A 13,063-nucleotide genomic window follows, 5' to 3' on the forward strand; every position below is an offset into this window, starting at 1 on the left:
TCCTGGTCATGCGCAAGGTCCGAGCATATCGTTCCCTGGCCTATTGGCTATTTCCCGTGAGGTGCGGGCCTCCACAGATGGTTAAGAGTGTGCCAATCACGGGGGCAGGCTGTAAGGGTGGCGAGCGTTGGCGTGTGGGAGTCTGCTCGTTGCTACTCAGAGCTTCTCGTTGGGAATTTCCCGAGGCCCGTACGTATCTCTTCAAGTGTCCTTGTCTAATAAGGAACTTGATTTCGTCTTTCAGCTGGTTGCATTCATTGGTGTCATGTCCGTAGTCGTTATGGTAACGACAGAACTTGGTAGTGTCCCTCTTCGAAATATCCTTTCGAATGGGGCCAGGTTTTTTATAAGGCACACTAGAGCTTGTGGCCTGATAAACCTCTCCCCGAGACTCAATGAGGGCAGTGTAGTTAGTGAACCGAGGTTCATAACGATTACCCTTCGCTCGTTTATTGTCGGAGGTGGAAGGCTCGTTATACGGCCGTTTTCCACCATTCTTGTCATTGCCGTTGCCTTTGCCGTTGTCGTTAGGTTTGGATCCATTGGCAGTTTTGGAGGGCTCAGCTGATTTCTTATCCTTGCCAGAAGGCTTTCCATCGTCGGCAATGGCATCTTCGAGCTTGATGTAACGATCAGCCCGGTCTAGGAATTGCTGGGTAGTTTTCACTCCTTCCTTTCGGAGGCTTTTCCAGAGAGGGGAGCGATACCTAACCCCTACGGTTATGGCCATCATTTTGCCTTCGTCTCCCACCATTTTTGCTCTAGCTGCTGCTTGCATAAAGCGCTGGATATAGTCCTTCACTGATTCTCCATCTTGCTGGCGAATTTCAACCAGCTGGTTTGCTTCGGTCGGATGCACACGACTTGCATAGAATTGTCCGTAAAACTCTCTTACGAACATTTCCCAGGAAACTATGCTTGCGGGCGGGAACTTAAAAAACCATTCTCGCGCGGCTTCAGAAAGTGTTGCAGGGAAGATCCTGCACCGAGCGTCTTCAGACACTTTCTGAATGTCCATTTGTATTTCAAACTTATTGACATGGGATATTGGGTCTCCGTACCCATCAAAGTTTGGAAGCGTAGGCATTTTGAACTTGCTTGGAGTTTCTGCATTAGCTATCCTCTATACGAAAGGAGTGCCTTTCCTCCTATCGTGGTCGATATAAGATGTCCTTCCCCGACCAGCTGTTGCACTGCCTGGTTGAGGGCGTCTATCTGGGCCTGTACAGCGGCAGGAATCGCTGTAGCCTCTGTTGCTGGGGGGACGTTCTCACCATGTCGCTCGCGGTGATCGTTGAGCACATCTCGCAAATCCTCGTCTCTTCTCCGCTGCTTGCTACCCCCGAGCCGGTTGAAGACATTATTTTGCCTGGGCTGCCCCCCAGCATCCCGTCTATTGGGTTGGTCATCTTGAGGTACCTGGCTCCCGCCTCTACCACTTTCTTCATTCCTTCGGCCAGCGTTTCCCTTGCCTGAGTCGGCCTCATAAAATCCATGGCCATCTCTGAACCTCGATTGGCTATGGTGGGATTGACTGTTCCCTCGATTTCCATCCCTGGCTGAAGCATCCCGAGCGTTAGAGGGCGGCCTGCGCTGGTCGTTGTGTCCCCATGCATTATCATGCCGTGGGGGACCCCGGACCGCAGAGCCTAACTCTGAGTCCCTCCTGTTACCAGGAGGGTACTGACCTCTGTTCGGTAGGTTTGGCTCATCACCCCTACGACGTCTAGGACTGCGAGGCTGACGCTCGGCCCTATTCTGCCTCTGTTGCGGGGGATTACCTCGAGCAGCTAGGGATGGTGGCTGTGCCCCAGGGTCCAGTGGAACATCATCATGGGGCACCTGAGGCTGCTCGGGCCTTTGCGGACTTGAGGGCTGGATTGGTGGGCTAGGATTGGGACCCCTCTGAGGTGGCCCATTGACAGGTTGGTCAGGCTGCGAGACAGGCGCGACCTGATTCCTAGCCAGTTGCAAGGCTACCTCAAGGGCAGCCACGGCTTCGCTCTGGCGGCGGTCCATCTCTGCCTACCTTTCGCTTAACTCCGTGCGCTGCTGTTCAATCTCCTGCTGCTGCCGTGCCATAACCTTGGCAGCTGTCTCTTGACTGGCTCTCAGATTAGCCAGATCTTCTTGCAGCGCTCCCAGAGTACTCTTCAGCGTCGCATCATCCATTTCTTCCTCCTCAAAATCTAAATGTGGCTCATCCTCAGCCACGCTTGCAGGAGGAGGAGGAGGTGGCAGGTTTGACGGTGCAGCGGCGGCCGCCTGTCCAGTTTTACTTGCAGTTTTCGCCATTGGTTTTCTCAACAATGATAAATCAAGCTCTCAATGAAAGCACCAGAATGTTGACCCAGATTTTGGTCAACTGACACAGAGTCAGAATATGCTTGAGGTGAATGAATGTGTTGACAAGAATCGAATGGAAAAAAGTAATAAGAACACGATATTTTATAGTGGTTCGGCCCCAGGATCTGGTAATGACCTACGTCCACTTAGATTATTATTGATATGAGAATCAAAGGAGTGATCAAAGAACAAGGGTTCAATGAGTTTCACTAACCTTTGAAGAACAATACAATATTCCAAGGAGAATTATTCCAGTCTCAAATAATTCAAAAGCCAAAAGTCCCTTCCTTGAGCTATCTTTCTCTATTTATAGGCTCAAGGGGGATTACACAAGATTGTTACATATATTCTCTCCTGAATAATCGGATAGTCAGGAGATTGTGTGAGTTAAATTCGGGATTTACAAAGATCTTTATAGTAATATTACGTTTCATGCGGAGCTATCGACCAGATTGATCGCAGGTAAGACTGGGCAGCTTACTGCTTCTAATACGTCTTCTGGTCGATACACTAGCAGAGCTCTTCCAGGTGTCAGCCACGTGTCCAGGGATTACTTGCCACGTCATCAATGCCAATTTTTTGGATAACACTAAGGTTAAAACGTTTTGGTCTCAAAAGTCACATTTGTTATAAAGAAACATTTCCTGTTTACACGGGATCCCAAAAATATTAAGATTAAAACCATTTACAAAAGATTCAGGAACTAAATACAGTATTAGCCATATTAAGGCAAAACAGACAATTAGACAATCTCTATCCTGATCCACTCCTCGACCATGGTGACCGAACAACTGGCTATGTACATTCCACCCCGCAACCCTCCCTCTCCGGATTGGTCAAACTTGCCTTTGCCTTTACCTGCACCACGTAGCACTCATGAGCCAAGGCCCAACAAGAAAACACAATAACAGAGCATAAGCAATCAACATACAATTCAATATCTCACAGTGCATCACATATTCTTAATCATTTCAACATTCAGAATAGTCAAGTATTCAGCATACAAAACATATCAATTTATAGCATACACCAAATCACATATGATAACTAGGTTTAGCGCCCTCAGGCCGCACCCTCCGTTATCCCACTGACTTCGGCCCGCTTAAACCGAGCTCAGTGAATATTAAGCTGTCCTCGACTACCAGTGGCCAAGCCGCGCCTTGTGCGCAAATATTGTGTACGACACCCTTAGGCCGCTATCACATGTCCCATGGCATAATACAATCATTGACATAATACAAATATCGGGAGCACTTAGTCCCATCATAACACATATAACCGGGTGTAGTTTTCTAACCTTTTGATTCGCTAGCTTTGATCACTTGACTCCTTGAGCACGATCCCTCTCGAGCCCTAGCGCTCACCTAATCACAACCATAGGTCAAAGTCATCACCAAACCTCAAATCCAAATCCTAGCCTCTAGACCAATCATGAGCCCCCCGGGAAGTCCTAGTTCCACCAAACAAGGTGGTGGAATCGAACCCCGAACCCTTGGTCAAAAACCCTTGTAAATAACTCTAAAATCCCTTTATGGAAACAGGGCAGCGCTACAACGCTCTAAGGAGGGAGCTACAATGCTACAAGAAGAACCAAAATCCCCCAGAAACACATGGCCTAGCGCTACAGCGCCCAAAGGCTAGTGCTGTAGCGCTAGTCACAGACAGCCAACCTCCCAATTTTCCTTCCTGCAATTTCCTCGAACCAAACTCAACCAAAACTTCTCCAAACCTTCACCAAACTCAAAAACAAGCGTATTAACACATTCCACTCATCCCAAGCACCTTAAATACTCAAAACCCAAGCACATGCATCCCTAATCTCAAAATCCACCATAGCCACTTCTAGGCTTCAAAACTCAGCAGAAACTAGTCAAAACATCAAAGTTAAAAGCTCAGAATTTACACCTTTGATGGAAATTCGACTTTAAGTTGCCTCTAGGCCTCCTTAGATTGCTCTTCCTCAACCCTTGGCTCCAACTTCCCTAGAATTCCCCATCAACTCAGCTTAGATACCTTAGTTAAAAACCAAAACCAGAATTGAAGAAACTTCAAGGTCTTACCTCAAGTAAATGGCCTATCCTTGCTAAACCCTTTCCAAATCTTCAAGCTTAGCTCAGAAACCTTATGGCTTAGTTGACCTAGCTCTCCTCTGAATTTTGCTCCAAGAAGAATGAAGAGAAATGGTGAGAGAACCACAAACCGACTTTAGGAGAACTCCTCTGTTTTTCCTTCCTTTCTTTTTCTTTCCTCAGACTTCTATATTATTCTACAATTCCCACTAAGTATAAAGCCTTAACTTACTTATCTCTGAGAAGCCAATTGACCAAAATACCCTCCCTATTAATTCTAAACCCTTTAATCCACTTAGGGGCATTTTAGTCATTTTACCCAATTCCTGCTAATTCCTCGAGTGTCTCTAATATTTTCCACTTACTTCCCAATACCTAATTAATCACCAATAATATTCCTCGATGTCAAAATAGAGTCCAATATACCCACTAAATTCCCATTTATACCCTTAGGCTCACCTCGAGCCGGTTATAAATCCCCGCCATGACTTTTTCGCTAATATGCTCACTAGGATCGTCTCGAGTCACAGATTACAGATATATCCACATAATAATGTGGTTTCAACAATTATCACATATATGTATACAATTATGCCCATAATGGAAAAAATTACGATTATGCCCTTCTAACCTAATCAGGGCCTACATGCATACTAATACACATAGTCATGCATCTCGAATATTCAAATAGTCATATAACATGCTTTAAATCATAATCATGCATCTTACTCATTAAAGTCACACATAATTCCCATTATGCCCTCCAGGCACACTAATCAAGACCCTTAAGCCTTATTAGCAAATTTGGTTCGTTACAACTATCCCCTCCTAATGAGAATTTCATTCTTGAAATTTACCTGAAGAACTTGGGATATTGATCCCGCATCGCTGTCTCAAGCTCCCAGGTCGCCTCCTCGACCCTACTATTCCTCCACAGCACTTTAACAAGAGGAATCATCTTATTTCGCAATACTTTATCTTTTCGATCCAAGATCTGAACTGGTTGCTCTTCATAAGCCAAATTTGTCTGTAACTCCAAATCTTCATACCTCAACATATGAGTCACATCTGAGACGTACTTCCAAAGCATGGAAACATGGAATACGTCATGAACCCCAGATAACGATGGTGGCAAAGCTAATCTGTAAGCCACCTGACCAATCCTTTCCAAGATCTCAAATGGTCCAATGAATCTAGGGCTTAGCTTGCCCTTCTTTCCAAACCTCCTTACCCCTTGCAGAGGTGAAACTCGAAGGAATACGTGGTCTCCAACCTGGAACTCCACGTCCCTACGCCCGGGATCAGCGTAGCTTTTCTGTCTGCTCTGAGAAGCGAGCATTCTAGCCCTGATCTTCTCTATAGCTTCACTTGTCCTCTGAACCATATCTGGCCCCAAATATCTCCTCTCACCCATCTCATCGCAATGAATGGGTGATCTACACTTCCTCCCATACAACAACTCATAGGGAGCCACTCCAATTGTTGACTGATAACTATTGTTATACGAAAATTCAATCAACGGAAGATACTTACTCCATGAACCCTCAAAGTCAATCACACACGCTCTGAGCATATCTTCTAATACCTGGATTGTCCTCTCAGACTGTCCGTCAGTCTGAGGATGAAAGGCTGCACTGAACTTCAACTGAGTCCCCAAAGCCTTCTGCAGACCACCCCAAAACTTGGAAGTGAAAATAGGATCCCGGTCCGACACTATAGACTCAGGAACCCCATGGAGACGTACGATCTCCCTCACATACAACTCAGCATACTGATCCACAGTATATGTCGATCTCACTGGTAGAAAATGGGTTGACTTGGTGTATTTATCCACTATCACCCACACTGAGTCATGAAGTCCTACTGTCCTGGGTAAACCTCCCACAAAATCCATAGTAATGTCCTCCCATTTCCATTCAGGAATACCCAAAGGCTGAAGCAACCCTGCTGGTCGATGATGCTCAGCTTTCACCTGCTGATGGGTTAAGCATCTGGCAACGTACTCCACCACATCCTTCTTCATCCCGGGCCACCAATATAAGATCCGTAGATCCTGATACATCTTAGTGGTATCCGGATGAAGTGAGTACGGCGTCGTATGAGACTCATCTAGTATCTCTCGTCTGATCCCCTCATCAGCTGGAACATAAATCCGTCCCTGATACCGAAGCAAACCAACCTTAGATATAGAATAGTCCTTAGCTACCCCCGCTAAGACATCTTCCCTAACCTTCTGTAATTGAGCATCTGCCAACTGCCCTTCTCTGATCCGCTCTAGCAAGGTCGACTGCAGAGTAATATTGGCCAACCGGCCTACCACCAACTCTATCCCTGCTCTGACCATCTCATCAGCTAACTCCCTTGAGATCTGAATGGAACTATATAACTGACCTGGACCCCTGCGGCTCAGTGCATCCGCCACCACATTGGCTTTCCCCGGATGGTAAAGAATATCACAATCATAATCCTTTACCAACTCCAGCCAACACCTCTGTCTCATGTTCAAGTCCTTTTCTGTAAAGAAATACTTCAGACTCTTATGGTTAGTGTATACCTTGCACTTCTCCCCATACAGGTAGTGTCGCCAAATCTTCAGTGCAAAAACCATTGCTGCCAGCTCCAAATCATGGGTAGGATACCACTGCTCATACTCCTTCAGCTGTCGTGATGCATAAGCTATGACTTTCTCATTCTGCATCAACACACAGCCTAAGCCCAATCTCGATGCATCGCAGTAAACAACAAACTTTCCTTCCCCCAAAGGAAGACTCAACACTGGCGCTGTAATAAGCCGTCGCTTCAACTCTTGAAAACTGTCTTCACACTTGTCTAACCATATAAACTTCAGATTCTTCCGTGTCAATTCCGTCATCGGTGTTGCTATCTTCGAGAAACCCTCTACAAACCGTCTGTAGTAACCCACCAAACCAAGAAAACTCCGCACCTCCGAGGCGTTCCTTGGCCTCGGTCAATCCCTAACTGCCTCCACCTTAGATGGATCCACCTTAATCCCATCTGCACCCACAATATGTCCAAGGAATGTCACTTCTGGTAACCAAAATTCACACTTCTTAAACTTGGCGTACAGCTGATGCTCCCTCAACCTCTGAAGAACCTGTCGAAGATGAAGCTCGTGCTCTACCTCTGAACTGGAATACACCAAGATGTCGTTGATGAAGACAATAACGAACTGATTCAGGAAATCCTTGAACACCCTGTTCATTAGATCCATAAAAGCTGCTGGGGCATTGGTCAAACCAAATGACATGACCAGAAACTCATAGTGCCCATACCACATTCGGAAGGCCGTCTTAGGTATGTCCTCATCCTTGATCCTCAGTTGGTGATAACCAGATCGAAGATCAATCTTTGAGAACACCGTCTTACCCTGTAGCTGATCGAACAAGTCATCAATCCTTGGTAGGGGATACTTATTCTTAATAGTCAACTTGTTCAATTCCCGATAGTCTATACACATCCTCAATTTCCCGTCCTTATTTTTCACAAACAAAACTGGAGCACCCCATGGCGAGTAACTAGGTCTGATAAACCCTAAATCCAGAAGCTCCTGCAGCTGTATCTTTAATTCTTTCAATTTCGCCGGTGCCATCCTATATGGTGCCCTCGACACTAGCTCTGTCCCTGGCACCAACTCAATGACAAACTGAATCTCTCTACGCGGCGGCAACCCAGGCAAATCCTCAGGAAACACATCCAGGAACTCGCAAACCAATCTGATCTCCTCCGGCCTAACTGGTGAAACTCTGGTGGTATCCACTACACTAGCCAGAAAACCTATACATCCACCTTGTAACAAATCTCTGGCTCTCAATGCTGATATCCTGGGTACGCGGGGTCCATGCACCGCTCCCAAAAAAACAAAGGGATCCTCGCCCTCTGGCTCAAAAGTCACCATCTTCTTCCTACAGTCAATGGTAGCTCCATATCTAACCAACCAATCCATACCTAGGATCATATCGAAATCCTCCATACTGAACTCAATCAAATCCACTAATAACTCCCTACCATCAACTATCACTGGCAGTGCTCTAATCCACCTCCTAGATACTACCAGTTCTCCTGTAGGCAAAATAGTCCCAAACTCTGAAGTACTATACTCACTAGGTCTACACAATCTATCAATCACCTTATCAGATACAAACGAATGCATAGCACCAGAATCAATCAACACAGTAAAAGAAGTGCCAGCACTAGAAAGCTGACCTGTCACTACCGAGGGACTAGCCTCGGCCTCCGCCTGCGTCAGGGTGAACACTCGAGCTAGAGTCAAGCTGTCCACCTTTCCTATATCTCCCTTCTTCATTGTCGGGAAATCCTTCTTGAGGTGTCCCACCACCCCGCACACATAGCAGGCCTTAGCCCGACACTCACCCGGATGGCATCTCCTGCATCTCGTGCACTCTGGATAAGTCCTCCATGTATCACCACCTCCCTGGCGGCCACCCTGGGTACCCCGACCTCTCCTATCTGGACCAGGAGTGATCGAAGCCTCAGAGGTCTTCCTCTTCAAATCACTGGGGCCTCCGCCCCTACTTGAACCAGAATATGGAGGCACCGCCCTGTGGCCCTCCCTCCTCACAACACTCTCTCTCCATATCTTGTTTTCCGCTTCCTCAGGGATAAGAGCCTTCTCCACAGCCTGGGCATAAGTTGTCCCTCCAGGAACTATGGTAATTCTCACATCTCGGGCTATCATAGCATTCAGCCCTCTGATAAATCTGTCCTGCCTAGTTGCATCGGTAGGCACAAGATCTGCTGCAAACTTTGCAAGTCTGTCAAACTTCAAGGCATATTCTGTCAAACTTCAAGGCATACTGCCCTGAACCAACCCCACGAACTCATTTATCTTTGCTGCCCTGATGGCAACATTATAATACTTCTGACTAAACAAATCCTTAAACCCTTCCCAAGTCAATGCAGTAATATCTCTGGTCTATGATGCCACCTCCCACCAGATTCAGGCATCCTCCCTCAGCATATAAGTGGCACATGCCACCCTGTCATGTCCTTCTACCCTCATAAAATCAAGAATGGTAGTAATCATAGTCATCCACTGTTCAACCTTCAGTGGATCTGGTCCTCCCTCAAAGATCGAGGGATATTGCTTCTTGAACCGCTCATACAACGGTTCCCACTTGTTCCCAACCTCAACTGGATGCATTACAGGTACCACTGCAGGTGGCACAATAGGGGCAACACTCCCAGATGGAGCCTGCTGCCGCAGAATTCGAATCTGTTCATCTTGGCTCTGTAGCCGAGCCTGCATGTCTGCCATTAACTGCTGCCAGTTCTCAGGGACTGGCGGAGGGGTCTGGCCCTGATCATCATCTCTAGCACCAGACCTGCCAGCTAGTCGTGTAGATTTTCTTGGACGCATAACTATCCAAGTCAATCTGTAATCAACGACTCAACAATCAGGCTATGATGACAGGGTAATAATCCTTTCATGATCCATCACTGGAACTCCAATCATTCACAAGCAATCAGTTTATAACAATTCATCCAGATATTCATTCACATGCACATCAGTGCTAATAAGCATGCTTCAATAACATCATGCAATAGTCAAGGGCCAGGCCCTATCAGTATCTCATGCTCCCTATTAATCAAGCAGATATCAAAAATCATATCTTATTCAAATCATTTAAACACATAATCAAGTGCTCACAATTACCAAACCCCGAGTTAAGCTTGTCTCTCGCGGCGAATGTACATATCCAGCCAGTCTTAAGGACCCATAAACCTAGGACGCTCTGATACCAAGTTGTAACACCCTGGATAGCCAAGACCGTTACACTGTGTGTTTATAAAAGTGCTAGACATGCTAATCAAGTTGTTTATTAAGAACGTGTACTGAAACTATAAAGGAACTAGGGTTAAAACGTTTTGGTCTCAAAAGTCACATTTGTTATAAAGAAACATTTCTTGTTTACACGGGATCCTAAAAATATTAAGATTAAAACCATTTACAAAAGATTCAGGAACTAAATACAGTATTAGCCATATTAAGGCAAAATAGACAATTAGACAATCTCTATCCTGATCCGCTCCTCGGCCATGGCGACCGAACAGCTGGCTATGTACATTCCACCCCACAGCCCTCCCTCTTAGGATTGGTCAAACTTGCCTTTGCCTTTACAGCCAAGGCCCAGCAAGAAAACACAATAACAGAGCATAAGCAATCAACAGACAATTCAATATCTCACAGTGCATCACATATTCTTAATCATTTCAACATTCAGAATAGTCAAGTATTCAGCATACAAAACATATCAATTTATAGCATACACCAAATCACATATGATAACTAGGGTTAGCGCCCTCAGGCCGCACCCTCCGTTATCCCATTGACTCCGGCCCGTTTAAACCGAGCTCAGTGAATATTAAGCTGTCCTCGACTACCAATGGCCAAGCCGCGCCTTGTGCGCAAATATTGTGTACGACACCCTAGGCCGCTATCACATGTCCCATGGCATAATACAATCATTGACATAATACAAATATCGGGAGCACTTAGTCAAATCACAACACATATAACCGGGTGTAGTTTTCTAACCTTTTGATTCGCTAGCTTTGATCACTTGACTCCTTGAGCACGATCCCTCTCAAGCCCTAGCGCTCACCTAATCACAACCATAGGTCAAAGTCATCACCAAACCTCAAATCCAAATCCTAGCCTCTAGACCAATCATGAGCCCCCCGGGAAGTCCTAGTTCCACCAAACAAGGTGGTGGAATCGAACCCCGAACCCTTGGTCAAAAACCCGTGTAAATAACTCTAAAATCCCTTTATGGAAACAGGGCAGCGCTACAGCGCTCTAAGGAGGGCGCTACAGCGCTACAAGAAGAACCAAAATCCCCCAGAAACACATGGCCTAGCGCTACAGCGCCCAAAGGCTAGTGCTGTAGCGCTAGTCACAGACAGCCAACCTCCCAATTTTCCTTCCTGCGATTTCCTCGAACTAAACTCAACCAAAACTTCTCCAAACCTTCACCAAACTCAAAAACAATCCTATTAACACATTCCACTCATCCCAAGCACCTCAAATACTCAAAACCCAAGCACATGCATCCCTAATCTCAAAATCCACCATAGCCACTTCTAGGCTTCAAAACTCAGCAGAAACCAGTCAAAACATCAAAGTTAAAAGCTCAGAATTTATACCTTTGATGGAAATTCGACTTTAAGTTGCCTCTAGGCCTCCTTAGCTTGCTCTTACTCAACCCTTGGATCCAACTTCCCTAGAATTCCCCATCAACTCAGCTTAGATACCTTAGTTAAAAACAAAAACCAGAACTGAAGAAACTTCAAGGTCTTACCTCAAGTAAATGGCCTATCCTTGCTAAACCCTTGCCAAATCTTCAAGCTTAGCTCAGAAACCTTATGGCTTAGTTGACCTAGCTCTCCTCTGAATTTTGCTCCAAGAAGAATGAAGAGAAATGGTGAGAGAACCACAATCCGACTCTAGAAGAACTACTTTGTTTTTCCTTCCTTTCTTTTTCTTTCCTCAGACTTCTATATTATTCTACAATTCCCACTAAGTATAATGCCTTAACTTACTTATCTCTGAGAAGCCAATTGACCAAAATACCCTCCCTATTAATTCTAAACCCTTTAATCCACTTAGGGGCATTTTAGTCATTTTACCCAATTCCCGCTAATTCCTCGAGTGTCTCTAATATTTTCCACTTACTTCACAATACCTAATTAATCACCAATAATATTCCTTGATGTCAAAATAGACTCCAATATACTCACTAAATTCCCATTTATACCCCTAGGCTCACCTCGAGCTGGATATAAATCCCTGCCATGACTTTTTCGCTAATTTGCTCCCTAGGATCGTCTCGAGTCACAGATTACAGATATATCCACATAATAATGTGGTCTCAACAATTATCACATATATGTATACAATTATGCCCATAATGGAAAAAATTACGATTATGCCCTTCTAACCTAATCAGGACCTACATGCATACTAATACACATAGTCATGCATCTCGAATATTCAAATAGTCATATAACATGCTTTAAATCATAATCATGCATCTTACTCATTAAAGTCACACATAATTCCAATTATGCCCTCCAGGCACACTAATCAAGACCCTTAAGCCTTATTAGCAAATTTGGCTCGTTACATATTCAGTGTAATACTTCCCAGGATTTGATTTATGGGCTATACCATGAAGGTACTTAACCCCTTTTTGCCTATGAAAGAGGTGGAAAAAACCAGTGTTCTTGTGGCTGGGGTTAGTCCTAAAATCAAACAAATAATGTACCTCATGAGGACTAGGCGGGTTCCAACCTTGGAAGTGGCAGAGAATGTATAGAGCAGACAAGGCTTGTATCCCATTCAGAGCAATTTGGAAGGGAGACAAATTGAAGTAATCTGCTATTGATCTGAAGAAAGGATGCAAGGGGATTGTGGCTCCTACATATATATGATACTTAGACCAGGCATAATAAGCTCCACCAAGATTATTGGCTCTTTGGTTTAGGCGTGGGCATATCACATTCAATCCTTCCAGACCCAAAGCCTTGATATGCTTATCGAACATTTTAGAGTGTAGCTTAGAGGGTTTAGCTACAAACCAGGAAGGCGCAGTGTTTTCTTTGTTCCT

The sequence above is a fragment of the Humulus lupulus genome, chromosome 2, assembly GCF_963169125.1.
Source record: "Humulus lupulus chromosome 2, drHumLupu1.1, whole genome shotgun sequence".
Lineage (NCBI taxonomy): Eukaryota > Viridiplantae > Streptophyta > Magnoliopsida > Rosales > Cannabaceae > Humulus > Humulus lupulus.